Raw genomic sequence first — 6,204 nt, 5'->3', positions numbered from 1 at the left:
CTCCAGTGAATAAACTTTATTATATGACAGAGTAAGGCAAAGGCAAAATGTTTTATTATTGGCGCAAATAAAGTATGGTTAGTTCCAGAAGCCTCACAACTTTGGCGAAAATTGATCTTATTTAATGAAATTCTGCTTGATTTTAAAAATAAAAAAAAAAGTTTGAGAAGCTTATGTTAACTAATTTTTTTTTTTATTATTTATTTTTTTTAAACCAAGCGAGTTGTATGTGACTATAAGGCTTAGTTGTACCATGTCCTATAAATGAACATATTGAGGCTACCTATATGAGGCTTATAAAAAAAAAAAAAAAAAAAGAATATATTTTTCGAAGTAGTACATATATGTAGAAGGCGGCTAGCAATTAATTTTTTTTTTTTAAAAGAAGAAGAGTGGGATAATTCAAATGATTAGAGCTCTCCTCCCGATTTCAGGTGATCCTGAGGTCAATTCTCAATACTAGCCCTTGTGTTGTGGCTCTCTGAACACCAAAAAATAAAAAAAATGTTAGGAAAAATAATAAAGAATTGATTAGGACTAAAATCTATTGAATAATATTTGGAGAAATAATAAAGATTTTATTAATTTTTTATATCTACCTTTTTTTTTTTTTTTTTTTTTTTTTTAATGCATGTAGATATTATTCGTTATTAAATAATTATAAAGAATCTATTTTCGTTATCAAACCAATTTTCAAATTAAAGGTAACAATCATATCGTTTAGATCATGTATAGGTCTAGTCATATTTCAATGAACTGTTTTAAGGCTTTAAGCCTCGGGTAGGCCGTATTCGGCCCAAAACCCCTTAAAATTCAGAAAAAATTTCTGTCCAATTGAACCACCTGGTTCATATGACTAAAACAAACAAAAATAACGGTAGATTTTCCAAGAATCGTATTACATAGTACAAATTTACAAGTGGGATTGTTAAGATAGAATTAGGAAACTAAATATAATATAATGTTTCCTAATGTTATCCCTCAAAAAAAAAAAAAAGGGATTTTTTTACATAGTAACCTCGTTTTTTTCACTTTTCTACGCTATGACCTAACATATATGACTTTCTACGCTGTAACCCTAAAGTACGAAAAGTCACTATATTGTGACCTCGCTGTTAACTTGCCGTTAGTTGCTTCCGTCAAAATGAAAAAATAATTTTTTTTTTTTCATTTCCCCTTCCCCTTTCCCTTCTTCCCTCCATAACCACCAGAGCAGATCAATCGCGACCACCCTAAATAGCTAGCCCTCTCCCGTCAGCCACCCCTCCCCCTCCATTTCCAGCGACCCCAGCCCCTCCCCTTCCCCCACCCAAAAACCGGCACCCCTAACCCTAAACCACCAACCCGAAACCTCCCCTTCCTCCCCCCCTCCTTTTCCAATTTCCGACCACCCTACTCCCTTGACGCCCCTCACTCTCCCCTGCCATCTCTACCCCCTCCTTCCCTGCATCTACCCCCAAAACCCAGGCCACCCCTTTATCTATGAAACCCAGAATCCAAACACATAAAATCCAAAACCCAAATTTGTGTGGTTGGGGTTCTGGTTTTTCAGGGGGGGTCGAGATTTAATTTCTTCGGTGTCGAGGAGGGTAGGTGGGGTTCAACGGTGTGATTTGCGTGGATAAGCAGGCTGGAAAATGCTACTCCATGATGTTTTTGGGTGGGTTGTCGGGAAATTGAAATTGGGGGTGGCCGGAAATTAAGAAGGAATGAGGTGAAGGGGGAGAGGTGGAAAAAGGTTAGCAGGGGAAGGGCGGCCGGAAAGGGAAGTACGAGCGGGGAGGTGAGCTGGCCGGAAATGGAGGGGCTGAATTCATGGAGAGGGGGCCGATGCCGGTGAGGGTAATGCCGATGCCGGTGGGAAAGGTGGTGGAGTTGTCAAATTTGAGAAGGGAAGGGGGTGTGCTGGTCGGAATTTGGTGGGGAAGGGGTGGGGTGGTCGGATTTGAGAGAGGAATGTGGTGGGGCTGCTGGATTTGGGAGGGGAAGGCGGTACGGTGGTCGGAATTTGGAGGGGAAGGGGATGAGCTGCCACAATTAGGCGGTGGGAGAGGAAGAGGTGGCTGGAATGGAGGGGGAGGGTGGTGGTAGTATGTACAGGGATTGTGGTTGGTGGGGAAGGAGTTTTTTTTTTAATTATTTTTTTTATAAATTAAATATTTTTTTAATAGAAATATGTTAACGAAAGCAACTAACGGCAGTTTAACGGCGAGGTCACAATGTAGTGACTTTCCGCACTTTAGGGTTACAGCGTAGTAAGTCACACATGTTAGGTCACAGCGTAGAAAAGTGAAAAAAACGAGGTTATTATGTAGAAAAACTCAAAAAAGCATGTTTCCTAACCTTATTCATATAAGGTTAAGGGAACTAATATTATTTATATAGGTTACGGCTAGGGGTGGGACTTCGGTCTGGCGGTTCGGTTTGACCTCGGTTTGAGTCGGTTTCGGTTTGGAGCGGTTCGGATTGAAACGGTTTAGTTTAGCTGGCGGGTCGGTTTGGTTCGGTTTGGGTTAGTCACGGCTCGGTTTGGTTTTGGTTTATTTCTTTGCGGATTAAATTCGGTTTGGGTCATAAGCGGGTCGGTTTATAAACGATTCGGATTATGTCGGTTCGGTTTGATACGGGTCGGTTTAAGGGGCGGGTTTACCCGGGTCAATGTCAGTTCGGTTTACAAACGGTTTGGATCAAGCCGGTTTGGTTTAAAATGGGTCGGTTTAGGGGCGGATTTACCCGGGTCAATATCGGTTCGGTTTATAAACGGTGCGAATCATGTCGGTTCAGTTTGAAATGGGCCGGTTTAGTAGAGGGTTTACACAGTTCAATTGGTTCGGTTTATGAACGGTTTGGATCATGTCGGTTCGGTTTATAAGTGGTTTGGGTCATGAATTGAATTCATGATTGTTTTAAAGATCGTGTCATGACCATGATTTAATGAGTTGACACTTATAATACGATAAATCGATAATTAAGAATGTACAAATATTCAATTAGATTGATCAACAAGTGTTTTAAACTTTTAAGTTTTAATAATCAGATATGTAAATATGTTTATCGATTGTAGTACATACCAATAATTCAATGAGGCAATGATACTTATGATAGTATGATAATGATACCAACCGTACATTCGTACGATATGATATACATAATAATTAATCTATAATTAGTTAATTACATATACATTAACAATATCGTATTGAATCAATTTCCATTTCCAAACATTGCATTTCTTATAAATTATAACTTACACGAGATTAAATGGATTCGTTATTTAGTTTGTTACTTTATTTAGATTACTAACTCAAACAACTTAATAATTTAAGTGGACGAAATCACGAAATCATGACCATGATTTAATGAGTTGATACTTATAATACGATAAATCGATAATTAAGAATGTACAAGTATTCAATTAGATTGATCAACAAGTGTTTTAAACTTTTAAGTTTTAATGATCAGATATGTAAATATGTTTATCGATTATAGTACATACAAATAATTCAATGAGGCAATGATACGTATGATAATGATACCAACCGTACATTCGTACGATATGATATACATCATATACATAATAATATAATTACATATACATTAACAATATCGTATTGAATCAATTTCCATTTCCAAACATTGCATTTCTTATAAGTTATAACTTACACGAGATTAAATGGATTCGTTATTTAGTTTTTTACTTTATTTAGATTAGTAACTCAAACAACTTAATAAGTTAAATGGACGAAATCACGAAATCACTAATTAAAGTGGTGATGAAAGCATTATGCAATACTAATGTACGAATAGTCAAATATACAACGGTTAGATTGAATGCCCATGAAAAACAATGGTTAGATTTTCATTACTTTATTAGTTATTAGTATTATTACTTATTAAGTTATTATTAGTTTTATAGTTTATTATATATACTGATATACAGTCACAGACTCACAGATGTCAGATATTGATGAACATTAACTCATTAAGTCATTAACTATGTCGTATTGAATCAATTTCAATTTTGAAACATTTGCGTTTCTTACAATTTATGACTTATAAGTAATAAACTAATAATAATAATAATAATAATAATAATAATAATAATAGTAATAATAATAATAATTATTATAATAATATTATAATAATAGTAGTAGTAAACTAGTAATAATAATAATATTAACAAATAATTATACTAACAATAATAATAATAATAATAATAATAATAATAAATAATTAAAAAAACGGTCAAAAAGACCTAGAAAAGCACAAAGAAAAATCTAAACCGTTAGATCTAGATGAATATTCTAGAATCTACAAAAAAAAAAAAAAATGAACGGTTAGATGTTGAGATTGAATATGGACGGTTAGATCAACTGAAGTAAAACCTAAACCTAGAAAAAAAACCCACTCTTAGCCATTCTCATTCAGCATTTCAGCCGTTTTAGATCAATCTCACAATCTGTCATAGTTTCTCTCTCTAACTTCTCAGTTTCTCACTCTTTCGTTCTGAAATTCTCAAGAATCTCAAGCTCAATTTCGTTTCATTTGTGTTTTGGATCTACATTTCTGATTTCTAGCTTTACATTCTTGTTTTTTTGTTTTTTTGTTGATTTTTGTTGTTTTCGTTTTGATTTTTTTCGTTTTTGTTCCGGTTTGTTTATTTAGGGTTTTTGTTTTTGTTTCATTTGTGTTTTGGATCTACATTTCTAATTTCTCGCTTTACATTCTCGTTTTTTTGTTAATTTTTGTTGTTTTCGTTTTGATTTTTTTCGTTTTTGTTTCGGTTTGTTTATTTAGGGTTTTTGTTTTCGTTTCATTTTTGTTTTGGATCTAAGTTCTGATTTCTGATTTCTGATTTCAAATCTTCCTCTCCTTCAAGCCGTCAAACCCTAAGGTAATTTTTTTTGTTAATTTATTCGATTTTTTCGTTTTCGTTTCGGTTTTTTTATTTATTTCAAGTTCTGATAATCTACATTCTTGACTTTTTCTTTTGATCTCCAGTTCAGGTAGTTCTCCATCTTCAAATCTCCTTCAAGCCGTCAAAGGTAATTACTTTTTCCTTTTCGTTTTTTTTTTAATACAGTTTTTCTGTTTTTGTATTTGATTATTGTTGTTGTTCTTGCTTGAATATAGTTGAAATATGCCTAAAATGAGTAAAATCTGTTGTTGATTGTATTTTTGTTTTTTACGGGAAAATGGTAGATTTGTGCTGTTTTGTTGTTCAGATTATGTGATTATTATTGTTGGGATACATGCATTGTTTATTTATTGGGATTTTAGCTTTATATTTTTAACCCATTATTGTTGGAATACAAGCATTGTATATGATCATGATGTTGAGTGTTCATGATATTTAGTTACCATTATGTACTTAAAATGTATACTTCTATGATTGGCTTAAAGTTGGCTTAAAGTTAGTACTTAAAATGTACACATATGTCAGTCACATGAGACAATGCATGCTTAATTGCTCACTATTAGTAGAATCTGTCACTTAATTTGGTACTTATAAGTTATAAATGCTGTTTTTTTTTTGTTTCAGTCATGTCTCGCGAGTATGATGAATTTGACTATGAGAGGCAATCAAATTTTGATACTGTTAGCTCTCAAGCTGCCTCTGTCCCGGTTGATGATGCTAGTAATACCGGCACTATCAATCCTTCTGTTAATAAACGTTAAAGAACCGCAGGTATATGGAAGCATTACACTTTTTTTGTAAAGACGATAGGTAATGAAAATGTAGATTATGCTCGTTGTAATTTGTGTGGCAAAGAATATAAAGCACCTGGTAAAGCGGGTACTTCAACTTGTAGAGCTCATATTAATGCATGTTTGGAAAAGCATGGTCTCCAGTCCGATAACGAATCATAATTTGATCAAAAAACTTATTTACAAAAGTTTGCTAAAGCTAAATCTGCCATGCATATTCTTTAAATATTGTAGAGCATGAATATCTTAGGGAACTTCATGCATATTTGAATCCTAAGGTGCAGCATGTTTGTAGAAAAACTATGTTAAAGTATGTTATTGCTGAGCATGATAAATATAAATCCTTGTTGCATGAGTCTTTGGCTAATGTTTCTGGTAGAGTTAGCTTTACATGTGACTTGTGGATTACATGTACTAACCGAGGCTATCTCACTTTGACTGCTCATTATGTTGATAACAGTTGGTCTCTTAGGTCTAAAATTTTAAATTTTAGAT

Source organism: Chenopodium quinoa, unplaced genomic scaffold (assembly GCF_001683475.1).
Source record: "Chenopodium quinoa cultivar QQ74 unplaced genomic scaffold, ASM168347v1, whole genome shotgun sequence".
Lineage (NCBI taxonomy): Eukaryota > Viridiplantae > Streptophyta > Magnoliopsida > Caryophyllales > Amaranthaceae > Chenopodium > Chenopodium quinoa.
Note: the sequence above shows the minus strand (reverse complement) of the source record.